The sequence below is a fragment of the Molossus molossus genome, unplaced genomic scaffold, assembly GCF_014108415.1.
Source record: "Molossus molossus isolate mMolMol1 unplaced genomic scaffold, mMolMol1.p scaffold_m16_p_4, whole genome shotgun sequence".
In the NCBI taxonomy this organism is placed as follows: domain Eukaryota; kingdom Metazoa; phylum Chordata; class Mammalia; order Chiroptera; family Molossidae; genus Molossus; species Molossus molossus.
Genome location: NW_023425377.1, coordinates 107,717,647 through 107,745,563, shown reverse-complemented (window position 1 = coordinate 107,745,563; position 27,917 = coordinate 107,717,647).

The following is a 27,917-nucleotide window of genomic DNA, read 5'->3' as shown; positions in this document are numbered from 1 at the left end:
TATTTTCAAATGCCTGTTCTTTTTGGGTCGAGGCAAACATTTTTTCTGAGTTTCCAATCAGCTGTTCTTAAACAGTCTCCAAGCTTTCTTCATGGTTATTTAATTCCAAAACTATTTCTTTCAGGGTTTTTTTTTTTTTTTTTTCCTGAAGAAAAGCCCATATTTTGTCATAATTCCCTTTTCTAAAACTGAGTAACTTCATTATGAATATTTTTGGTTTTCCTTTCTTGCCAGAAAGTTGGAATTAATCACATGGTAATTGCTGTTAAACAAATACTCCTTGAGAGACAAATTCTCCCTTCTGAACATCCACCAGTGAACTAAGCCATCACCTCCCCTCTTCTGAGATGGTTATGAACCATGGCTTCCTGGTCTACCTAAAGTATATCCTTGAGCTATTGGGACAATTCAGATGGAAATGAAGTAGAGGGGGAAAAAATGTTATTTTGTTATTTCTTTTGGCTTTAAAAAAAATAATTGGCCCTCTTCTTTGAGGACATACCTTTATAGCATTTATATTACAGTTATTTGTAGAATTCTTTTATCTTCCATACTAGGCTGAAGTTTTTGAGACTCAGGTCCAAGTTTCAGTCATTTTTGTATCTCTTAGAATAAACCCAATACATAGGAGGAAAATTATAAATACTTATACAAATGAGCAATTAACAAATTGACGAATGAATTCAAGCTATGAACTGGGGTAAGAATTCCTTTGGTGGGAACAAGGGAAGGTTATACCAGATAAGTGGCCCTTCTGAAGGAACTATTTGCCTCTCCACAATTACCAAGTCTTGCTCTTCTACCTTAATATGCCTCCCTTAAAGAAAAGAGACAGAGTTAGAGAAATAGAAGCTCCACAGTAACAGGTAACATTCTCTCCTCAGTCTAACAGGCATATGTGACAGCGCTATCACGCATTGTTCACAAGGAGCTTGGGCCTGCTGTACCTCGTTCTGCTAATACCCCTAAAAGGGAGAGAAGAATCTGTAAGATGGCAGTGGCCTAGCTTTTGAATTGCTCAGATTACCCACTAAATAAACAAAACACTGACTAAAGAAAAACCAAAGACCCACATACAGAACTATATGAAAAAGCAACCTCTTGAACCTCCAAACATGAGTGGTGAGAAACCATCAACAATATGTTGTGTCTATATCTGCGTGGAGAGAAGCAGACAGAAAACTATTGGGCTTCTGTTAATTCTTAGAGTGGTGAACAGTGGTAAAAAAAACAAAACAAACTATGACAGGTTTTTGCAAAATTCAATTCAAAGGTGAGTACAATGGATTATGTTGCTACCAATTCTAATGATGCTGGAGGCATCGGGGCCTATAAAGTCTCAAAAATATCAAGACAAATAAATCTGTCTTCCAAGACAAAGCCCTGCACTAAGGAGAAATTACTTGGAGTGGAATTGAATTTGAGTAGGATGGAGACAGTGCAGTCATAGGACTAGACAGTCCAATAAAAGTGAGGTAAGAGACAGATCTCAAAATGTACCAGATCATATTATTTTTGTTTGAAGACAACAGAAGAGGAAGCTCTGGAGCTAGGAACCTGAAAGAGTTCTCTGGCCCACACCTCCTTTGCTAAAACTTCTTTACATAAAAGGATTATGGTTGGACCCCATATAGTATGATTATTGAAACAAGAGATAAGGAGGGTAATGTTCCCACAGAAAATAAAAGCACCCAAAAATGGCATGCTCACAAAACATTTGAAACGGTTTGCTAAATGTGGTAGGCAGAATAAAGGGCCACTAAAGATATCTACATGCTCGTGGACTAAACTCTGAATATGTCAGGTTGCCTGGCTAAGAGGAATTAAGATGGCTAATCAGGTGCAATTTTATTTCTTTGATATTATTATTATTTTTTGTTGTCATTGTTGTTAGTCCTCACCTGAGGATATTTTCCCATTGATTTTCAGATAGAAAATAAAGGAGGAAGAGAGAGAAAGAGAGAAAAACATCGATGTGAGAGAGACACATCAATTGGCTGCCTCCCGCATGACCCCAACCAGGCCGGAGAATCAAACCTGCAACCGAGATACATGCCCTTGACTGGGAATTGAACCTGCAACCCTTCGGTCCTCAGGCTTACACTCTAACCACTGAGCCAAACTGGCCAGAGCACGGTGCAATTTTATTATGTTTTCAAATGTCTTTATTGATTTAGTTTTCCTTTTTTAGAGAGAGACAGAAATATCGAAGTGACAGACAACATAAATCAGTTGCCTCCTGCACGCCCCCTACTGGGGATCAAACTCACAATCTGGGCATGTGCCCTGGTCAGGGATAGACCCGTAACCTCTCAGTCCCTGGCATGACGCTCCATCCACGGAGCCACACTGGCTGGGCAAGGTGCAATTCTAATAAAATAAGGAGATGAGTCTGGATTACCCAGGTGACTTTATGTGATCACAAAGGTCCTTATAAGTACATTGCTGAAGAAGGGCATGAGAGATGAGCACATGAGAACTCAGCTCAACATCGCTGGCTTGGATGGAAGCATGAGATGCGCCAAGGATGGTGGGTAATCTCTAGAAACCGGAAAGGCAAGGACACAGACTCTGCCCTTGAGCCTCCAAATGGAGCAAAGCCTTGCTGGTATCTTTTTTTTTTTTTTGGTACGTGCTCCTGGCAGGAACCGAACCGGGACTTTCTGGTCCACAGGCTGACGCGTGAACCACTGAGCCAAACCGGCCAGGGTGACCTTGCTGGTATCTTAATTTCAGCTCAGTGAAACCATTTTAGAATTTCTGATTTCCAGAACTATAAGATAATAAATATGTGTTGTTTTAAGCCATTAAATTTGTGGTAATTTGTTACAGCAGGACATGGGTGCTAATGAATGAGTGTTTCAAGATTACCTAAAAGAAATTAAGAAAATTATAGAACTTACAAAAGAAAAAAAACATAAAGAAAATTTTTTTAAAAATCATGAATGAAGTAATTGGAAAAAAGCAAAATTTGGGAAAAAAAGATTACAGATGCAGAAAAGATAAACAATTAAAATCTTATTTCATAAATAAAGCATTCAATACAAAAATATAAGAATGAATAAAATTACTGATAATGACAATAGAAATGAAAGACTGGAAAGGAAAAAAATTAAAAATAAATTAGACAGGAGATTAAAAATGGATTCCGAGGAAAGTGATAAAGATAGAGGTTCACAGAGAAGGTTCAGCATATTCTTGATAGGACTCATTATGTGTAAAGCAAATCAAGGGAATAGAACATACTCTAACAAGTAAAAATTTTAAAAGTTCTTGAAATGATAGATTTTTTGAAACTTATTAAATTGTATACCGAATACCTCAGAAATTCTACTCAGAAAAGTAAACATCAAGGTGCAGTCTAGTAACAATATTAGATTTAAAAATCCTTTGGGTATTGAGGTCAAAAACAAACCATACATAATGAAAGAAAATTAGATTGTCATTGGGGTTTTCAACATCATCACTTTATTCCAGAGATCAATGAAGTAACATTTAAGATGCTCAAAGGCAAGAAAATGTGAACCATGTTTCCTTGTAGACAAATCAACTGTCAACATGAAGGCAAAAAATAAATGGCTACGATCATGCAGTAATTTAGAAAATATTGTTCCTATGAGCTCTACCTGAGTAATTTACTAAAGAAGGAGCTTCAGCCAATCAAAAGATTGGAGAGACTTTGATGTTAATAACGTAATATCTATATTTTCTAGCAACGTAGATATGGAACAATGATAAAAAAGGAAGAGAATATGGGATGTGTATATGAAACAAATAATAAGCTTGCTGATTGCTTTAAAAGTATTAATTGAGAGCAAAAGAATATTGTTTCATATTGAATATTGTGCAAAAGGGTAAGATGTAAGGAAAGATTACTATCTAATTTCAACATAGCTCAAAGTAGGGAATCAATAAACTAATAGTCAAAAATAAAGTGAGGGTTACTATAAAAAGATATTAATATAAGCTTTTTTAAGTATTTGTATGTGTTTACATGTGTGTGTGTTTATTTGTATAAAACAGAACTAAGGAAAAACATATTGATCACATCAATAAATGTAAAGAAGCTTAACTCATCCATTGAAATAAAAAATTTGGACTATTGACAAAGCATAATTGAACACTAGATGATAAATACTAGATATCTGAGAAAGTAGAATTAAGACCAAATGCATTGAGACACACAAAATGAGACCTTATAGGGCTAGTAGCTACAATTCACCCTGTACCATGGTACTAACTTTCATGAAGTGGTAACTACACTAATAAGGGAACACTTTAAGAATTGGAAAAAAATTGATTAACTAACTGAGACAAAAACCCACAGAATTGTTAAATAAATATAAATGCTAGTTCTTTAAAAAAAAAAAAAATACCTCAACAAAATAGGCAAAGCAACCATTGTGTAACTTAAGAACAAAAGGGAGAAAGCACAAACATAAAAATCCAAAATGACAAGGAGGAAATAGCCTTAAGAAGTTTAAAATAGGAGTTATAAAAAAGTACTTTGCATTACTATGCAAATAAATTTTAAAACTTTGTGCAAAATTCTGCAAACTATAAGCTATGAGCCAAATCTGGCCAGCTGCCTCCTTTTGGAAGTAAAGTTTTATTGGAACACACCCATATTTTTTTTTATACATCGTATATGCCTGTTTTTGTTAAAATGGCAGCGTTGAGTCATTGAGACAAAGACCTTATGGTCTGCAAAACCAAAATATTTACTATCATACCCTTCACAGAAAAAAATTTGTGACTTTGATCTAGAGAAATAGATAATTTTCTTTTTTGAAAAAGTAAACTTCAAAATGGACTTCATTTGAAACAGAATGTCACTGATTATCATCAGGAATTTAAAAGTTATTTCACAGAGAGTGCCATCCTTCCCTCCCCACTGAGCGGATCCCAGCAAGTGCTCAGCCCATGAAGACTGGCTTTGCACTGCAGAGACTACCCTTCCCGGCTAGACATACCAGCAAAGGGGCAGCACCGTAAAGGGAACTCACCACACCAGCAGAAGCTGTGAAGCCTCTTCTCTCTGTGGGCTGGAGATGCCCTTCCCATACCTAGTGGCACCAGGTGACCCAGAACTAGGAAGTTCCTCTGTCTCCTCAAGCAGCATCTTCAGAGACTAGCGGCAGCCTCACTGCACCAAAGAAACCCAACAGCTCAAAATAGCACTGTAAAGGCTCAGTTAAATTGTTACTGGAATTAGTCTACAAAAGCAGGGGAAATGCTAGTACTTAAGAGAGTGGTTAGGATCAATGATATAACAGATTTTTGAGGATCTGAGAGAATTTTGGACACTCAATTCACTGTTCAATGGTCTGTGGCCTTTGGTTATGCTCAATGCAGGGAAGACAGTAGCAATTTATTATTCAAATCTGGGGCTTGGAACAGAGCATTTGATGGCGTGGTATTTGCCTCTGTAATTCTCCACTATGCACCTGCATTAATTTTCTGTGGCTGCTGTAACAAATTGCCACCAAGTTGGTGGCTTAAAATATGAATGTATTCGATGACACTTCTGGAGTCCAGATGTCTGAAACCAAGGTGTAGTCAGGGCCCTGCTCCCTTCACAGTCTTAAGGAAGTCCCCTTCCTTACCTCCTCCGGCTTCTGGTGGCTGCAGGTGTTCCCTGGCTTGTAACTGAGCTGCATCACTTCACTCTCTGCCTCCCTCTGCCTTCACAGGACCTTCTCTGTCTCTGCAGATCCTTTCCTGTGCCTTGTAAAGATATTCTCATTGGATTTAGGGCCCACCCTAATGCTGTATGATCCCATCTCGATTCTTGCCTTAAGTACATCTGCAAAGATCTTATTTCCAAACAAAGCCACATTCTTGGGTCCCAGGCTGATGTAAATTTCAGGAGACACTATTCAGCCCAGTACAATCTAAAGATACATGGTAACTATTTTGAGTAGTTACTTGGCTTGTGGTTGCATCACTCCAATCCCTGCCTTCATTTGTATATCAGCTCCTCCTCTGACTTTGTCTTCTCTTCTGGGTGCTTGTCCCCCAACTTCCCCTGTCTCTTCTTATAAGGATCCATTGGCTTGTATTTAGGGCTCACCAACATAAACCTGGATAAGCTCCTTCTCTCAAGAGTCTTAACCACATCTTTTGTCATATAAGGTAATATTCACAAATTCTAGGGATTAGGATGAAGGTGTATATAGTTTTGGGGACTACCATTCAGGTCACTACACCATCTGATGAAGACACTTGTGCTGAGGTATCTGGTGAGGAGCTGAAGTAAACACATGTGAAGGCTCGAATTTAGAGGCATTAGATTCAGAGACAGATAAAAAGGCAGAAGAGTTTGGAAGGAACTGCCAGAGCAGTACTTATCACTGACACACCAGGCTGTGATAATCTTGGGTTTAGAAAATGTTGCTGTTTTAAATTACCATCACCATGGTCAAGGTCCGCTGAAAAGGCTACAACACAGAACTGAATGTTAAGAACATGGCTTTGTTACCTTTCTGTCACTACCTGACTTCAAGGTGCCCCAGCCTGTGGGACCGCATTCCTGACTCATTCTGGGTGCTCAGAGTGCTCTTGAGATGAGTGGCTCGGACATACTTATTTTATTTCACTTTTAATTACAAAGATAACATGTGCTACTTGCGAAACTTTAACCAGTTTGGAAATATATAAGTAAAAAGTGGAAAATCTCCATAGCCTCTCTTCTAATTATTTTTCTTTCCCCATCACCACCACATTAATCTTCAGAGTAACCATTATTATCGGTTTGGAGTTTGTCTTTTCATATATATATATATATATATATATATATATATATGCAAAAAATAGACTTATACCATACACATTTTGAAACTTTTAAAACCTTTAATTTATTTGACCTTTAATAATAGTTCTGTTTGACTTTCCAGGAACAAAAATATTATCCTGAAAACTTCCAATATTTACTTTCAATGATTACTTCCAGTATCACCCATCTATTGCAACAATTCAGGTGAGAAATGAGAGTGGATAGTATTAGTAATAGAGCTAGGAGAATTAGCCAAATAATAGAGATTCAGATGCTTACTGAGCTCCAAACACCCAATCGACAATATTCTTTGAAACACTTTTGGAAATTGGAAATTGAGTAAGTGAGTCATACAGAGCTATTAGCTTTATTGGTTCCTATTTACTGCTTAGGAAGCCAAATACCTTTCCTTTCCTTTTGCTTTGACAGGAAGCAGTTACCTACTTTACTCCCAGTTTAAAATGCTCCATTATAACTGCTAAGACAAATTCTAAAGTCTTCCCAACCCCATTACATATTTCTAGCTCTATTATCACATGCATATTATTTAAGAATGGGATTTTTGCCAACAGCAATTTCATGTAGCTTTTTGCTCATGAAAATATTGTTTCACTGTGACTACCTTTCAGCATCCCCTCCTCTGTGATTCTCACCAATATGTCCTGTAGTCAAGTCTATGATCTCCATGGCACTGTGTGAGGAGAGACAGGGAGATGTCAGAAAATGTCCTTTTTTTTTTTCCTTTAAGAAGCTGAAAGTTTGAATGGGGAGGTAGAATATACAATAGTTAAAGTATCATAACTTGGTAAATTAATTATTTTATTCATCAAGGATTATTTTTGAATACTTGTGTGTTAAAAAAATGTATCAGGCACTGATCTCAGCTCTAGGATAAAGTATTAAACCAAATAGATACACATTCTGCCCTCATGGGCTTCATATTCTAGAGGGGGAGCAAGGCAACAAACAAGAAAAATATAAGATATATGAGACAATTATTAACACAAGGGAGAAAAATATAAAAGAGGATATCAAGAATGCAGAGTACTGGGGGCTATGTATTGTAATTTTAATAAAGATGGGCAGGATGGACCTCACTGAAAAGGCAATATTTCAGCAAAGACTCGAAGGATGTGTGGAAGTAAGTCATGCCAGAATCTGGGATAAGAATATTTCTTTTTTTTTTTTTTTTTCCCCCTTTATTGATTTTAGAGAAAAAGGAAATGAGAGAGGGAAAGAGATAGAAACATCGATGAGAGAGAACATCAATCGGCCGCATCCTGCATGCCCCCCACTGGGGATCAGGCCCACAACCTGGGCATGTGCCCTGACTGGGAATCAAACCTGCGACCTCTTGGTGCGTGGGTCGACGCTCAACCACTGAGCCACACTGACCTGACTGGGGTAAGAATATTTCATGTAGAAGAGATAGAGCAAAATCTCTGAGGCAGGGCCATGCCTGAAGGTTCAAAGAACAGCAAGGTGGTCAGGATGGCAGAGCAGAGTGAACAAAGGGGCAGGGATAAGAGAGGGAAGAAAATAGAAGCCTTACTCTGTTTCAAATAGGGAGACATCGGAGGTTTCGAGAAGATATGTAACACGCTGGGTTGAGAACAGGCTCAGGGGTGAGCTATATGAAGTTGAGTGAACGGTTAGGAGACTACTGCAATAATTCAAATGACAGACCACAGTGATTTGGGCCAGGGTGGCAGCAGTAGAGATAGTAAGAAGTCATCAGAAAATAGATATATTTTGAAGATAGAGACTGTAAGATTGTATGATGAGTTGGGCGATAGAGTATGAGACAGAAAATTACTGCACATTTTACTGGTCTGGGCAACTGGAATAATGGAGTTGTTATTAACTGCATGCATCAAAGTTTGGAGTTCAGTTTGGTACAGTGTAAGCTTGAGACTTTCATTAGAGAGGCAGGTGGAGATGTTACATAGGCAATTACATGCAGAAACTAGAATTCAGGTAAACACAATGAGCTGGAGATAGAACTCTTATAGCCTTCAGGGTTTTTCAGCCATGATGCTGGGAAACATTAAGAAGACACAGAATGTTAAGATAGAGAAGAGGTCTGAAGACTGAGCCCTCGGGTGCTCCTGTGTAAAGCTGAGAAGAGGAGAAAACTATAAAGCAGTGATATGTGCTGCAAGGATTTTTAAAACATGCAATACCTGACAATCTAGTCAGGGGAACTGACCTCTTTTCCCTTAGACTATCAAAAAAACAAAAAAAACACACACACAAAAAACAGTAAACACAATAATAGCTGCCCTGTGTGAATGCCCTGCCTTGAACCATAAATAGCAGAGTGTGTATAACAGAGTTGCATCTTATTCATCACGTTGTATCTGACTCATTAACTCTTCGTACCAGAAATCCTTATATACAAGTGTAGGTACATGATTTTCTAAAAAGTCACTTTGGATCAAAAAGGGTAGGTAATTACTATTATTATTTGGTTTTGGTGTGCTGCCGAATTTTAGTAATTAGTTTATATGTGCCACGAGATAAAAAAGTTGAAATCACTACTATAAAGGAACTAGTAATGGTCAATGAGATTGGAGAAAAACTCAGGAAACCATGGAAACAAATGTTTCAGGAAGGAGTGATCAACTTGGTCATATGTTTTTGATAGATCAAAAAGTGTGAAAATTCTTTATAGGAAAGCAAAAGAAGCAGAAAGAGAGTTCAAGGAAAGTGGGTCAAGATGTGTTTTTGAAGATGAGGGAATTAGCAGTAGAGACGAGACATTTGTTCCGTCTTCAGAGGGTAAACTAGCTAACTTCCTCATGCAGAACTCCATAAAACTCTTGTCTTACTAAATTGCCTCACTCAATCTTCCCCAAAAGAGGGGAACGGTATACATTTTTTCTTGTAAAAAATGAGGACATTTTAGAATAGTCACATGTATACTGAAATAAAACCTCTCAGATGTTGGAAAACATCAATGATACAAATAAGACATGTGCTTTACACGTAACTTTTCCTGATCTTCCTTTTAGAGTTCATAAATAAATAACACCACGTCTAACTGGGTCCTCTCATGCATCAACTCTTCAGTAACAATTTATTCCAAGGCTTTCTCTTGCTGCCAATCATTTAGACTCATCCTTTTTATTATTTAGGCTATTAGCAGCTGTATAAACTACAGCATATTTTGGCTTGCTTTTAATAAAAAAAAAATAATGCAACTTCTCACACATGTCAGCTGTATAATTAGGTGAGTTAATTTGTCATTTTCACTTTTCTCAAATGTGGCATAAATCCCAACTCTTCTGGAGATGCTTTAATTAATTAAAGTTTTAGACCCGTCCATACTAAACTCCAGTGAGTTACTGAACTTTGTAGATTGTCTATGTAATTTTCAAATAGTTGGTACCCATCTTTTCTATGTAAGTTTGACCTGGGGCCCCTTGTTCAAAAGCAGCAAATAAACTGCCGTTAAAATTTCCAAAATACAAAGGTTTTGCATTTTCCCCTCAGACTCCCTCTCAACTTGTCAAGGCACTTTTTATTTGTTATTTAATGTCTTTCCAGGTAGAGAAAAAAAATAACATTGAACATCATTAGTATGAATATTACTGTTCATCGTTATATTAATCGATGCCAGTGTTAAAGGCAACTCTAAGAACCCCGAAGTCATATGAGGAATCGCTGAAATTACACGTGTCTTATTTTGTGGTTTGTACATGCATACACATGCATTTTGTACTAACCCGGCGGTAGAAATGATGCACACACCTAACCGAACTGCTCTTTTCTTCTCTGTGATACAATCGTGTTCTCTGAATAAGGAAGGACTGGAAGGAAAAGACCCATCGGTTCCCTTTCCCTTTCCTGCTGTGCCGTCATTTTCAGCCTAAATGGTTGGCTAATACAAGGAAGCAATACAAGTAAGAAAAGAGATGATAAGGTTCCCTGGCTACTTCAGTTTCCTGGAATTGCACTGCCTTCTTCCAAATTTGAAGCAAATTCTGGTCATACAGTTTAGACCCCCTGACCTTTGATATCGCTGGTCATGTGATTTGGGCCCTCCTCTGACTTTTCCTACCCTGGCATGTAGCCAGCCATGCAATAGACCCCTCTTAGAGGAGAAACAAGGGGGCCAGAGAATAGTCTAACACAACTCCACACAAGCCCTCGCATGACCAGTCCCTTAAGCATTAAGCCCCAGAGATACATCTAGGCCTCGGTTTTGTTTCTGCTGCAGGCCCAGAAAAGCAGCAAAGCCAGGTGGGGTGATGCATGGCTGACATTCGGACCAGCTGCTTTGACTGATGAACCCCTGCCCTGGTACCAACCAATTAGGGGATACCACAACCATGAAAAGCTGACGAATATTCTATTGAGATCCACCCCTGAAGTTCTTTCCGATAAAACCCCACAAGACCAGGGACCCAGCACAAGCTTTCTCTCTCGGGAGCACACTGGAGCCTTTCCCCCGCTCCTTCCCCCAGGCGTGTTTTCTTTGTCTTTCTTTCTCCTAGGCTCCAAGGGCCCTTCTTCTGCTTCTGTAACTTGTTTCCTGAGCCCACACAGCCTAGCTGGCTCATTTCTTCCACGGCTCACTTCTACCTCTGTGATTTTTTTCTAAATAAACTTAAAAAAAAATGTTTTTATTGATTTTTTAGAGACAGAGGAAGGGAGAGAGAGATAGAAACATTGATGTGAGAGAGAAACATTCATAGGCTGCTGGGGACCGAGCTCACAGCCCAGGCACGTGCCCTGACTGGAAATTGAACCAGGACCTCTCAGTTCATGGGACGAAGCTCAGTCCACTGAGCCATACTGGCCGGGCTATAAATAACCTTTTTTCTTATATTTGTAAACAGAAAAGAAACTGGTCCCCAGAGAAAGCATGGCCTAAAAGGGCTGTCAACTTATGCAGCTGAAGGCATTACATGCTTAACTTGGACTTGCTTAGTCTCGCTGAGTTCCTACACATTGTGAGTTCACCAGCATTCTGTGTTCATGTGAATGGGACAGCAAGGAATGGCAAAACATATTGAAGCTATTTCCTTTGCTCATACCTATGCCCCATGGTCCTATCAGACTTCCAAACACAAGTTCAAGAACAAAATTGGTAAAAATGTCAAGACCATGACCAGAGTATAAAATTAAGCATGGGCCCCTTCTGAACACTGGGCCCTGGTTGTAATTCCCTAAGTCACATGCCCATTAAGTCAGCTCTAGTTCCAGCCTTTTCAAATGACTTCTTGATCTTCATTGTGCAAAAAAATTAATTTCTCGACTCTTCTGGTGTTAGATTCTCTCCCTAGGAAAGGCCATCTCTACCCAAAGCTACAATTACCATCTCTAATTAGCAGGCAGGGTCAAGTTAGAAAGCATGTCTGGTCCATTATTGCCAACTCAGTTCCTACCCCTTTACCTAGCTTGTGGGAGAGACTCAATGAATATTTTTCATGTCAATGCATAAACAGTTATTTTTTGTTCCAGGCATGATGCTTGGAACTTTACATATTATAATATATGTCATTTAATCCTCAAACAACCATATGAGGAGGATTCTCTTATTACCTCAATTTTATGGAATCTGAGGCTTACAAAGCTTCAGTTATTTGTATAATGTCATATGGATTGTAAATATCAGAATCAGAATTTAAATCCAAGTAGTTCACTCTCTCATTCTCTTTAAACACAGCAAAGGAGATAATTTAAAACTGGACTTTAGAGGGGTCATGAAAACAAGTAGTTGAAATCTTAACCAGTATATGGATAAACCTACATGGTTTATTTAAAATAAAATTCATTTTAACTTCAAATGATAGATAAATATATGATTCCCTTGTTAAATGCCAGCCCTCTTTACCAAGATATTGTGTAGACAGGACTGGCTAAGAAAGGGATATTTGCTAAGGTCTGGAGCAGACTTCTTTTCGCTGTCCTGCCATTCCCTCATCCTCGTCGGGGTCCTTGATAAACTGTGCCCCATCCAGACCTACCCTCACCCTTTCCACATTCTCTGCCCGATAGAGCCACTGCTGAGAAATTTAAGCATCTGTCAACAATTGCTCCAGAATCGGGCTCTTAAGGACAGAATTTTCACCAACAAAATTCTTCCAGCGTAGCTATGCCTACTACTGAACAAATGGTGAAACAGGAAGGGTGCAGCTTTGCTTAAAACACTGCCCTGCCACAAATGTCTGGAAAAGCTGCCTGGGAATATCTTCTTGGTCTGCACACAGAAGTGATGGGTGTGACTTCAAATAGCTTCTTGACTTTATGCAAGAACAAAACTTCTATGCTGAGTGCTGCCTCCACGGGGCTTCCTGCAGCATGTAAAATATATAAAACACCATTATTCTTCAGGCATCTCCTAGGTTCCACTATTCAACAGCTTCTTTGTCAGTAGCAGGGCTGTTAAAGCTGTCACCAACAGCGTTGGGTTTTCTACTTTAACCATTTCATGACTTTTTTTTTTTTTTTTTTTTCCGGGGGATGGGAGAAGGGATGTGAATTTAGCAATTGTCTGAAGATAATTTTCTTTGGCTCTTTAAATGATTGATTATTGACACTTCTTCCTTTGCTCACTCCTCAAATAGCTTTGATTGTCCATGTTTTCCGGTTTTCCCAGTTATTTCAAAGATCTTACAATCTGGAAAGTTAGTGAAACCCACAGTACCGTGCGAAAGCTCTCCTTTGAGAATGAGTGTAGAAAAGGACAGATGATGAACAGGGGGATCCGAAATAAGTAAGGGACTGGGGTTGGCCACAGTGAACACATACTCACATGTTACTCACAAAACATGGTTTTAATTCGAAAGACAGTAGAATCCTCACGAGAGGACTGATGCAGCAGTTAAATACTTTGTTAGTAGATTGAACAGGTGAAGGACAGAGAGCTTAGAGGTTGGAGGCCAGAAAACAAAAAAATCAGGTGGCAGGAACTAATATGAGGCAGAGATGAGGACAATATTCTTCTAAATAAACGTCCAATAGTTTCTTTTTTGAAATGTGAGATGTGGTGAGGCACACATTGCTTTGACACACCTTCCACCATGGGTAAGCCATTTGTAGTTTATGACACTAATAAATGGTTTCTGACCTGTCCTTTGTGCTGGCATTAACATATAGGGAAATAGTCAAGGAAAAACAAAAACACAAAGGCACTACTGTAAAAATATTGTATTATTTGGATTCACTCACCACCGATCTTGCCAGATCCCTGCAGATCTCCATTGTCTTGCATAGCAAGAATAAAGGAAAATATAGTGGTAGGTGCCAAATTGTTTTAAGTTGAATTTTTTCCAATTTTTTTTCCATGAGATATCCTTAGTTCTTTAAAATCCAGTTAAGTGTTTTATAATATTTTTATTTTCCTCATATGTATTTAAGAATCGTATACAATCTGACGCTGCCTTAGTTTTATTTAGTCATCATTCGCAAGAAACAAATTTCATTTGTGAAACCCCACAGAATGGAAAAGAACAAATATTGGTGTGAAAACGATGCTTTAAATGCATGGGTGTCAGACAGGAAAAGTGCTTAGTCTTTTCCTATATTTGATCAATTGGCATGTCTAATTCATTTGACTGTGGAAGGTTGGCCTGACATGACTTCAGACTAGTTTAATGGAGATTAAGGTGACATGAACTGTATAATACTATGCAAGTACAAACATGCTTAGAAATTCATTTGTCTTTGGGGGAAGGCTAGTTCAAACCAGCTATATTTACAAACAGATTCTAGCCACAGCTGAGCAGTGTGGAGCTGGGAAAAGTAACTGTGCCTGCCTTTCCTTAAACCCACAAGGCCTTTGATTTCTGCCCAAATAAAGCAGGCCTTTGGCATTCAGCTCTCTTAGTTGGCAAGATATCTGCATAATGTCTGCAGAATTTAGAATGGCCAGGAGGAGCAGGTCAAAGACAGCCAAATTATGATATCACACCCATAAAACCTCATCAATGGTGACATATAGAAAACACTCAGTGAATTGCTTTCATTAATTTATTCTTATTAAGAAATTCTAAGCAGTGTCTTCATTCTTTGGCAGGTTTCGGATCCTGCCCTTTCCCCTTCCTTCATTCATTGCTTGTTTAAAAAAAGAACAGGCTACCATGGGTACTGATTGATAGTAGCTGCAGAAATGTGGCTTGGGGAGTCTAGGATGCTTAGCCTGCCCAGGAGGAATGATTTATAAATGTTTTATTTGCATTTGGAATAGCCAAAAACTATCCAGAATCCTCTGGTATGGGTTAGAATGAGAATTGCAGAGAAGTCAAAGGAACCCTGACTATAGAGAATTCTGTGTCTGTTTCTTCTCTAGGACAAGGTCAGGAGGTCTGACATACACTCAACCAGACCCTAGCCTGGCCCTGGGTTGCAGTGATCAGATTCTTTTGGAAACAGGAAATGGAGATGGTTGTCAAGTATTCAGGATAGATGTGAGATCAGGGACAGAGTGGGATATGCAACTGAATGCAGGCTCAGCTTTTCTTTAGGTCACACATGTTTCTAAAGCTGAAAATCTGGCTAGTCTATGAAAACAACATCAGGAGGAACTGAAAGAAGTGAGAAGAACCGACGGGAAACATTTCCTGGTAGCCGGCTGACCTTGTTCGGAATTTAGAATGTCATCTGTGTGGGGGCAGATATTCAGAAGACTCAGCTGCCTTGTCTGCTTGTCTGGAGTGGAGCCTAGGAATCTTGACCTGAAAGCTTTACCCGGGGAGCAGAATTTATAAACCATTTCAGTGCCATGTGGCAGAGAACTTTTCCATGTAGATACCTAGTGAGAGAAGGGGAGTTCAAGAAAGCTGAGACCAAGAGAGACAAAAATGAGGAAAGATTTATTAGGGCATGTTTATGATTGGAATGAGTAGGGAAAATGCTTTGAATAGAAAAAAAAAAGGAGCAAAGATGTTGCATGATTTCACAGGCAAATTTTAAAACAGCAAGGATATAATTTATGTACTACAAATGAATCCTATCCTTTGGTGCTTTTCCCTTACTGTGCTAGATTTTATTTCTCAGGTAGCCCATTTTGAAAATACAAGTTCATAAGTCTATTGTAATTCCTTTAGTTGCAATAGGAACTAATTGGACTATGGTGCATTTGCTAGTAGAAAAGTGCCCTTTTAACATAACTCTGTTAGTCACTGGCATGCTTAAGGACTTCCATGCTGAATACGCATGTCAAATAGGCCCTCACCAATGACTGGCATGAATGTATGATGTGAACTCTATGACCATAGGAGTGAGGGCACGGAACCTTGATGAGGGAAGTACCCAAGGAAAGGCGTTACCTACTCCAAGGAGAGATGAGGAAAGCAACGAAGCATGACTCAAAGAAGGAATTAAACTGTGAAGATAGGAGCTGTTTCTCCCCCTAGACATCTGAAACTTGTTGATTTGAATGAAATATCTGGGAAAGCAGTCTTTCACAAAAGAAATGAAGAAATAATCATAACTCTCATCCAAATTCAATGTGAATGAACCAAATTAGAACTATGCCCTGATTTCCAAAGGACATCAAAGTCTTGAATGTTTTTGACATTACCACATGAAGACTTAAATTTATCCATGCTTATTGCATCCAGGTAAAGGGTCATGATATTCAATAATGAGAGGCAAAGCCAAGAGATGAAGAATGGACATAGCTATTTAAAACAAAATAATACAAACAAATATAAGTGCAGTTTCCACTGCTGACCAGCTGTAGAGAAAGGGGCTAGCTGATCTCTAATTCCCCTTTTAGATATGCATTTTTATGATTCTGATCCATCTTCCTAAAGAATACAGCTTGAATCTCAAGAACACTGACAGCAGTGAAGAGTCCATTGTCTTTTGGTGAAGGATAAGACCTGAAATTCTGTCTAAATAATTATTTGGGTTTTCTTTTGTGCACGGCTCTCTATTTTATTATCTGAAAAGCTAAACTTGTTGCTTCATGATTGTTGGAAAGTTCAAATGTAAAATGATTATACTGCTTAGATGTTTTTTTTCCAAGTATGGATGATGAACCCACTTTCTGGTACCAGCCCATAATACTTTCTCACTCTGGCTAGTTACATTTGTTGTTGAGGTTAGTTGCAGAGATTTGATCTAATTTAGGTAGTATGTTGAGATTTTTTTTGCTCTTGAGCTCTTTCTTAAACCAAAAAATTAAAACCCATTCAAGCATGTGTGAGCTAGTTTGACAATATGTTTGGTTTTAATATACCCATTTTTCTCCCTCATGGTAGGGGAAATAAATTAGAGAACTCTGGATCAAAGATCTTCAAAGTTTTAAAACTAATAGTTAGTTCTGTTCAATAGTTTAAGCACATTTCAATAAAATGGTGAAAAGGAAAGAAAGAGAAAGAAAGAAAGAAAGAAAGAAAGAAAGAAAGAAAGAAAGAAAGAAAGAAAGAAAGAAAGAAAGAGAGAGAGAAAGAGAAAGAAATAGAAAGAGAGAAAGAGAGAGAAAGAAAAACAGAAAGAAAGAAACAAAGAAGATGAATAACAGGCTAATGGCAAGCTATTGGCTTTCAGGAGTCTCTCAGCTCAGGGGTCCAGGCAGCATGGAAATAGACACCCTGGAGGAGATACTAAGCATGAACCAGTAGCGCACACTCCAATCCTCACTTCTACAGAGGAATGTAAAGAGATCTTGCTCTTGTTGATGGAAATATGCATGAAACTACCCTGCCAAACACCTCACCTTTCAATACCTTTGGAAAGTTCTGCATGTTAATTAAACAGAGAATTTGATTAAAATGACCATTTCTCACCACTCTCCATAGAGAAGTATAAAAATAAAAGCAATGTCCTTGTATATACATGTGTGGGTGTGTGCTTGGGTATATTCACATCTATGGAGAGGGATGAAGATATTCAGACTTGGGTTCTTGGTGTGATCAGTAGACTAATATTTGGCCCCTCTACATTTTATAAGGGCTTCCATCTCCAGAAAAAACAGAAGGGCTGATCATTTGGCCATTTGGCCGTTCATCTTTATAGGTTCTCCAGTCAATGTTGTCTGTTGAATAAGGCCTCTCTCATCTCCAGATGAATTGTTCTCAAGATTTTTCACTAACTAGTGTCAAAAGTTTTATATTTATTTAGTTAACACTCCTGGGATAATGATTGGATGTGGCATCTGAAGATGGCACACATTGTCCTTTTGTGCATTTGTTTTTTAAATCTATGATTTTTCCCATTCTTTTATTTTGGATCAAGAATATGAGAGAGGGGGCTGTTTGTGCTTGTAAACCACTATGTCAAGTCCCAGACTCCCTGGTGTCGGTAGGAACACTCATTAAAGACCTCGGCAAACAGGCTACTATGTTGTTGCTGGTTGTTGGTTTTCTCCCCACTCATTCTTTTATTATTTCCTTGGCACCTGTAGTATTGTGCTGAAGATCATATGAGACAGAGACAGAGTGATGCATGATGTGAGGAAATTGGAACATAATGTATTTACTGTGCTGGCAGATGTACCACACATTTCTAAAGTTGACAGACTTATCTGAATAGCCCATCTTTCTAGGTCATAGCATATTCCTGTAACCTCTGGATGTTTCCCTTTCCCTCCTCCCAAAGCAAGAACAACCTTAATAGTTGTATGCATTCTTATCTGATTATTTCAATGATGGCTTTCAATAAAACCTGGCACGCCAGAGGTAAAACATTAACTTATTTAGAACAGACTATATGCAAATTTTAGAATAAGATATTTTCTGTTTGAGGTTTTCTGGGGAAAACAAAACATCCCAAAATAAGTCTACTATTTCTTGCTTCACTATGCACAACTTTCCTGGCTTTGGAAATGTGGATATCATTCTCATTTTTATCAGAAATCCATTTGGATTTAGATAAACATGATGTGAGGATGGACATGGTGGCATAAGAAAGTCTGAACAGCCAACTCTGTTTAGATGGAGGATAAATTACATGATAGTACCAATCACTCTCTTTCTTGAGTTTTGTCTAACATGGGAAATGAAAAGCCAGAGGAAAACATTTCTATGCAGACAAGCTTTGGGCATATGTTTTCTGATTCATACTGCAGAAGTAAAGACAACATGATGGCTTGCAAGACTGCATAGACTAGAGATCCTCTAATCTCTGCCTTTAAACAGACTAATAGGAATATTAGTTTTTAAATGAGGAAGGCAGGTTTTCTTGTGTAAATGACATTTGAGGGGTCTGAATATCAAGGAAACATCAGAGGTTGAAGAACTGTTGGAAGTGGTGAGTGGAAAGAGGACATGTATTAAGAGATAAAAATCCATTTGGATCACTTCCTTTGGTGCTAAATCACAGACACAAAAGGGGCTCAGACAGTAAACCAAGGTTTGTCCTTCTTCCATAGGGTAACCTCAATTTCTGTTTATGCAGAAGTGGGTCGGAGAGAGCAGTGAGCCAGAATCCTGGGAAACTCCATTACTAGATTGGCATCATGAGAATATGCCCACTCTTTGGAAGACAATTTGTTAAATCCCATTCATGTGTCCAAATGCATGATTAGGGACTTGTAGTAACCACCCATGTTCACACATCTATCATTCAGACACAAAACAAAATACAAAACACCAAATGTCTCTAGAGTTGAGCCAGATCTTTCTTATCTTTGAACAATCAAAACTTATAAAAGCCTTGGGGAATTGAAATGATTTATGAATGTTCAAATTTGCTAAACTTTTGACAATTGTTCTTGCTAAAACAAAACTGCCTACATTATCTTGCATTACCATACAGTTTTTAACCAAAAAACAATATTTGTTTCCAAAAAGAGAATATTGTTTTCTTGTCATTTTTTTCCCCTTCTATTTAGACATTGCATTAAAAAAACACTTTCTTTGATTCTTTTCTTCTGAAAGCTGTTCTAAATTAGAGTGCCTGGGATAAACAGAACCTTCTCAGTACAGCGTAACTAAAATCTCTGTTCTGCTTTGGCCTGCAACCTGCATCCTGTCACCAGACTGATCAAGTGGACAATCATTACCTCATAAAGTACCAGGGAAAATTGTAGGCTCTAGAATGAACTTTTACTTTATTCGGCAGAGCAGTTCAGAAATCTTAATTTTGATATCTCCATTATAAACTTTGCCAGGGACCTTTTAAACCAGTGGTTCTCAACCTTCCTAATGCTGTGACCCCTTAATACAGTTCCTCATGTTGTGGTGATCCCCAACCATAAAATTATTTTCATTGCTACTTCATAACTGTCATTTTGCTACTGCTATGTCTTAGGCGACCCCTGTGAAAGGGTCGTTCGACCCCCAAAGGGGTCAAGACCCACAGATTGAGAACCACTGTTTTAAACCAAAGGATCTATTAGGTGTTTTTGTCAAATACAAGAGTAATCTCTTTCTAAAGTTGGATTCTGTTCTCATTTCTGCCTGAAAATTCATGAAAAATAGCCTCTTTTCTTTCTTTTTTTCTCCTGATAAGTGAATAATACTAAAAGTAGTCGGAAAAAAAAATGCCACCCTCCCCCAAAAATGATTGAACAAATTATAATATATCCATAGAATAAAATAATACCTTATAATTATAAATTATATTCATGATGAAGGTTTTGGTTTATATGTCACTATTTTAAATTACCTAAATGACATAACATTGAATATATGATTTTGATTGTGTAAAAATACTTGAAAATAAGCAAAAGGCAATGTACTAAGATATAAACAGCATCTATTCCAAGTTATGGAGATTTAAATTTTTGAAACATTTATAGTTTCCTGTTTTTCCATAATAAACATATATTACTTTTATGACTTAAAAATGCTCAGGAATTTGGACTTCAACCTATATCTTCTTTTTTCCTTTCTTTTGATACTATGTATTGTCTGTTCACAGTGGTGGTTGGTGTTGGTTTGGTTGGCATGGACCTAAATACAGCTATTGATTTTGGATAACTGGTAGGACCAATAATCAAAGAACTCAGGTTAATAACTATGTTGCTTAATATGAAAAACAATGAAAAAAAATCACATGTTTTCTAAGGACATCCATTTTGAAAAGTCTCCAGAAAAAGTGTTAGTCAATTTAATGCCAAGAAGTTATCATCTATACATAATTTTCTAAATTGCTAACCTGGCTCCAAGTTAGAAACCAATTATAATAATTTCACAGTCTAGTCATCTTCTGTTCACAACAATATAGTCAAACATTCAACTCTTCCACTGCTTATTTATATATAAAGAAGGACCCATAAATTTTATATGATTAAAGCCATCTATTGTGATTTCGTTGTCCCTGACCTGACACTTTGGGTGCTATGCAACCACACACTATATATTCTGCGAGACTTATACTGAAAAGTCCCACTGAAATCTGAGCACCAATCTGTTGTGTCTTGTATAGCCTGTTGAGTCTTGTGAAATGCAACTGGCTTTGTAACTGTTCTCATGGACCCCATTAGATGCAGCTGCAAACATATTATTCTCATGGCTCCACATTTTTTTCCCTAAAAGCAGGCATTGCATCTGGGTGATATTCTCAATAAGCCAAGTAATATCAAAATCAATGATGCAGGCAACCCGTTTATTGCACAAGGCGTAAGCATGCAATGGTACAGAATACAGCACCAGAAATTCTTACAGAGCAGATACCCCTCACAGGCAACTATATTCTTAGATAGGCCTTTCTTTGTGATATACACAAATTGACCTATTATTGAATAATAGCTGTATACAATTTCTCAAATTATTCAAATGCTTATAGCAATAAATAATGTTAAGTGTAAGGTCCTCTTATCTTCATTAAGAAAATCACTCTCTGTCAAACTTGGGTTATCTGATTTCAGATGTTGTTTCTCTTATCCCTCTCCCTTGCATCCACAGTTTTGAGGAATAAGACAGCAATGAGTTTTTCTAATAAACACATATTTGATGGCTCACTTCAACCTGCAGTTGAGATAGCAACCTGTTCGCCTTCTGCACTCTGAGTTATACCCTATGCCTGACAGTTAACAAAGAAAAAGAGTCTTTAGGCCCTGGCCGGTTTGGCTCAGGGGTTAGAACATCGGCCTGTGGTCTGGCGAGACCTGGGTTCAGTTCCCACTAAGGGCATGTACCTTGGTTGCAGTTTGTCCCCAGCCCTGGTTGGGTTGTGTGGGTGGCGACCACTCGATGTGTCCCTTTCATGTTGATGTTTCTCTCTCTCTCTCTCTCTCTCTCTCTCTCTCTCTCTCTCTCTCTCTCTCTCTCTTTCCCCCTCTCTCCCTCCCTCCCTCCCTCCCTCCCACTCTATCTGAACAAAATATCGAAAAATGTCCTCAGGTGAGGATAAAAAAAATAATAATAATAATAGTCTTTAGTCCTGGGTAGGCCATGATGATGCTAACTTGTCATTGGCATTTAACTATTTTTTTCTGTCATGCAGAAGTCTCTTTGTTCCTTGTTACTTGTTGATTTTAACTGGTTAGAAGAGCTGGCCTCATATCAGGTTATAAAATAATTTCTTCCTAAGTTTTCCATTAGTGCTTTTATTGACTGGTTATTTAAAACATTGAGATACCTGAATTCCCTTGGAACTTATCCTTAGAATATGGTATAATTATGAATCCAATTTTTTTTTTCAGATGGCTAGCTACCAGACTATTCCATTTATTGCATATTCTGCCTTTAGATGACGACTTTAGGCTATTTCTAGATTTCTTTATTCTTATGTATTGGTCTGTTTGCCTACTTATGAACCAGCATCACATTGTTTTAATTGCAGGATCGAGGCTTTAAATATAAGGTTTTAATATCTAATCAGGCTAATCCCTCCATCATTGCCCTTCTTTTTCAAAATTTCTTTGCTATTCTTGTTCATTTTTTCCACATGAATATAGCATCTGTTTTTCTAATACCTCAAAAATCCCACTGGTATTTTTATTGGGGACTCATTACATTTATAAATTAACTTTATGAATTAACTTTCAGAGAACTGACATCTTTGTAACACTGAGTTTCTAACCCAGGAGTTGGTATGTTACTCATTTGAGCAACATTTTCTGCATCTGGTTTTGCATATTTCTTCTGGCATGTTTCTTTCATATAATTTTGCATATATCTTTTTATTCCCAGATATTTTATATTTTATGGCTCATGAAAATGTCTTTTTTTTCATCATAGCTCCCAAGTGTTTATTGTTCGTATATATGAAATCTGCTTTTCAAATATTAATTTTATGCTCTGTCACCTGATGAAGTTGTCTTGTTTGTATCAGGTTCATTAATTATCTTGGTTTTTACAGGTATACAAGTATAACATCTGCAAAAATAATACTTTTTCTTCACAGCCTTTCTCATCTGAGTTAATGAAAATACCCTCTTTACAGTTATTCAGGTCCCAAACGTAAAGTGATTCTTTACTCCTGTTTTTCAAACTTCATCCAGTTACCCCCAAATTTTGTCAGCTCTTCCTTAGAAATATATCCAGAATCTGACCACCTCTCATCAGCTACCAACATGTCAGGTTGGATAACTGAAATGTCCTCCTAGCTGGTGTCCCTGCCTTTGCCATTGTTCTTCTATGATCTGTTTTCCATATGGTAGCTAAACTGATACAGTTTCAGTGCCAGTATTATCACATCATTTTTTTCTTCAAAATTCTTCAAAGGTTGTCTGCTTCACTCAGAGTAAAAGCTATGTCCTCTCAATGGCTGCAAATCCTTTCATTATGTTGCTCCCTGATCCAAATACAATATCTTTTTATGGTTTTTCAATCATGCCGGAAAATTTCCTACCTCAGGGCCTTTGCACTTGACATACTCTCTACCTGGAATTGTATTCCCCTTTTGCCTTCTGGGCTCACATTCGCATGGCCTTCTAGTTGTGTTCCAATATCTCATCATAAAAGTTCTTTCGTGAAAAAACAAAAACAACCATTGGGTCACCTCACACACCAAGTACTATGTATTTCCTCTTTCCAGCTTAATTTTTATTTTTTATTAATTTCTTTTTGTTACAGATGTTTTTCCTTTTCTCCCCATTGACATCCTCCTCCCCATCCCCCCACCCCGTCCCCAGCTTTGTTGTCTGTGTCCATCAGTTATGCGTACATGCATATAAATTCTATGGTTTATCACCCCCCCCCTTCTGAGGGTTGTCAGTCTGTACCCCACTTCCATGTCTCTGGGACTACCCCATTCCTCAGACTGATATGTTTATTATATTCCACATATAGGTGAGATCATGTGATATTTGTCTTTCCCTGCTTGGCTTGTTTCGCTTAAGATAATACTCTCCAGGTCCCTCCATGTCATCTCAAAAGATAAGAGATCTTTCTTTCTTACAGCTGCATAGTACTCCATTGTGTATATGTACCACTGCTTTTTTATCCATTCGTCTACTAATGGACATTTGGGCTGTTTCCAGATCTTAGCTATTGTAAATAGTGCTGCTATGGACATGAGGGTACATATATTCATTCTGATTGGTGTTTCAGGCTTCTTAGGGCATATTCCTAGAAGTGGGATCACTGGGTCAAATGGCAATTCAATTTTTAATTTTTTGAGGTAACACCATATTGTTTTTTCCATAGTGGCTGCACCAGTCTGCATTCCCACCAGTAGTGTACTAGAATCCCCTTTTCTCCACACCATTGCCAACACTTGTTGTTCGATGATTTGTTGATGGCGGCCATTCTAATAGGTGTGAGGTGATACCTCATTGTTGTTCTAATTTGCATCTCTCTGATGATTAGTGATGTTGAGCATTTCTTCATATGTCTCTTGGCAATATGTATGTCCTGTTTGGAGAGGTGTCTATTTAGTTCCTCTGCCCATTTTTTAATTGGGTTTTTTGTCTTCCTTTTGTTGAGTTGTATGAGCACTCTCTATATATTGGAAATTAACCCCTTATCTGATGTGTCATTTGCAGTTATGCTCTCCCATTAAGTGGGTTGCCTTTCCATTTCACCACTCTTATTTAACATAGTATGGAAGTCTTAGCCACAGCAATCTGACAAGAGGAAAAAATAAAAGGGATCCAAATCGGATAGGAGGAAGTGAAACTGTCATTATTCACAGATGACATATTATACATAGAAAATCCTAAAGACTCCATCAAAAATCTACTAGACCTAATAAATGAATTTTATAAAGTAGCAGGATACAAAATTAATGTCAAGAAATCGACAACATTCTTATACACCAATGATGAAGTCACAGAAAGGGAAACTATAAAAACAATCTCATTTACCATCACAGCAAAAAAAAATTGAGATGTCTAGAAATAAACTTAATGAAAGAAGGACCTATTTGCAGAAAACTACAGGACATTGATAAAAGAAATAGAGGAAGATATAAAAAGTGGAAGCACATACCTTCTTCATGGATGGAAAGAATTAACATAATTAAAATGTTCATATTACCCAAAGCAATCTGCAGATTCAATGCAATCCCCATCAAAATACCAACAACGTATTTCACAGAACTAGAACAAATACTTCAAAGTTCATATGGAACCAAAAAAGACCCCAATTAGCCACAGCGATCTTGAAAAGAAGGACAATAGGTGGGATCACAATACCGGATATCAGGTTATACTATAAAGCTACTGTAATCAAAGCAGCCTGGTACTGGCACAAGAACAGGCATATAGACCAGTAGAACAGAACAGAGAACCCAGAAATTGACCCAAGACATTATGCTCAATTAATATTTGACAAAGGTGGCAAGAGCATACAATGGATTAAAGACAGCCTCTTTAATAAATGGTGTTCTGAAAATTGGACAGCTACATGCAGAAAAAAAAAATGAAACTAGACAATCAATTTTTGCCATACACAAGAATAAACTAAAAATGGATAAAAGATTTAAATGTGATTCGTGAATCCATAAATATCCTAGAAGAAAATGTAGGCAACAAAATTTCAGACATCATACACAGCAGAATTTTCACTGATATATCACCTAAGGCAACAGAAACAAGGGAAAAAAAATGAACACATGGGACTACATCACTAAAAACTTCTGCACAGCAAAAGAAACAACCATCAAAGTGGAAAGGAAACCCACTTAATGGGAGAGCATAACTGCTAATGACACATCAGATAAGGGGTTAATTTCCAATATATAGAGAGTGCTCATACAACTCAACAAAAGGAAGACAAAAAACCCAATTAAAAAATGGGCAGAGGAACTAAATAGACACCTCTCCAAACAGGACATACATATTGCCAAGAGACATATGAAGAAATGCTCAACATCACTAATCATCAGAGAGATGCAAATTAGAACAACAATGAGGTATCACCTCACACCTATTAGAATGGCCGCCATCAACAAATCATCGAACAACAAGTGTTGGCAATGGTGTGGAGAAAAGGGGATTCTAGTACACTACTGGTGGGAATGCAGACTGGTGCAGCCACTATGGAAAAAACAATATGGTGTTACCTCAAAAAATTAAAAATTGAATTGCCATTTGACCCAGTGATCCCACTTCTAGGAATATACCCTAAGAAGCCTGAAACACCAATCAGAAAGAATATATGTACCCTTATGTCCATAGCAGCACTATTTACAATAGCTAAGATCTGGAAACAGCCCAAATGTCCATTAGTAGACGAATGGATAAAAAAGCAGTGGTACATATACACAATGGAGTACTATGCAGCTGTAAGAAAGAAAGATCTCTTATCTTTTGAGATGACATGGAGGGACCTGGAGAGTATTATCTTAAGCGAAACAAGCCAAGCAGGGAAAGACAAATATCACATGATCTCACCTATATGTGGAATATAATAAACATATCAGTCTGAGGAATGGGGTAGTCCCAGAGACATGGAAGTGGGGTACAGACTGACAATCCCCAGAAGAGAGGGTGGTGGGGGAGAGAAAAACCACAGAACTTATATGCATGTGTGCATGAACAATGGACATGGACAACAAAGCTGGGGACAGGGCGAGGAGGGTGGGGGGAAAGGAGAAACATCTGTAAGAAACAAATAAATTTTTAAAAAAAGAATGGTGAAAGTGGGCATCCTTGTTTTGTTCCTTTTCTTAAGGGAAATGTTTTTAGTTTTTGCCCATTGAGTATGACGTTGGCAGTAGGTCTTTCATATATGGCCTTTATTATGTCTAGATATGATCCTTCTATTCCCACATTGCTGAGTGTTTTTATCAGAAATGAGTGCTATATTTTGTCCAATGCTTTTTCAGCATCTATTGATATGATCATGTGGTTTTTATCTTTCATTTTGTTTATGTGGTGTATCACATTTATTGATTTGCAAATATTGTACCAGCCTTGCATCCCTGGGATGAATCCCACTGGGTCATGGTGAATAATATTTTTGATGTATTGCTGGATCCGATTTGCTAGTATTTTGTTCAGGATTTTGGCATCTATGTTCATCAGGGATATTGGTTTGTAGGTTTCTTTCTTTGTAGTGTCTTTTTCTGGTTTTGGAATTAGAATTATGCTGGCCTCATAAAATGAGTTTGGAAGTCTTTCTTCTTGAATTTTTTGAAATAGTTTGAGGAGAATGGGTGTTAGTTCTTTGAATATTTAGTAAAACTCCCCCGTGAAGCCATCCAGGCCTGGGCTTTAGTTTGCTGGGAGAGTCTTGATTACCTCTTCAATTTCCTTAGTTGTTATTGATCTGTTCAAGTTTTCTCTCTTCCTGGTCCAGTTTTGGGAGACTACGTGTTTTCAGAAATTTGTCCATTTCTCTTAAATTGTTGGATTTGTTGCCATATAATTGTTCATAGTATTTGTTAACGATTTTTTTGTATTTCTGTGGTGTCAGTTGTTACTTCTCCTCTTTCATTTCTTTTTTTGTGTATTTGGATTCTCTCTCTTTGTTTCCTGGTGAGTCTAGCTAAGGGTCTATCAATCTTGTTCATCTTTTAGAAAAACCAGCTCTTTGTTTCGTTGATCCTTTGCATTTTTTTTTTTTTTTGTCTCTATGTCATTTATTTCTGTCATATGATCTTTACTATTTCCTTCCTTCTAATTGCTCTGGGGTTTTCTTTTTGTTTGCTTTCTAGTTCTTTAAGTTGTGAGGTTAGATAGTCTATTAGAAATTTTTCTTGTTTCTTGAGATAGGTCTGCAGTGCTGTGAACTTCCTCTCAGGATTTCTTTCGCTGCATCTCAGATTTTGTGTTGTTGTCTGTTCATTTTCATTGGTTTCCAGGAAGTTTTTTTTTTTTAATCCTCATTCGATACCCGATAAAAAATTT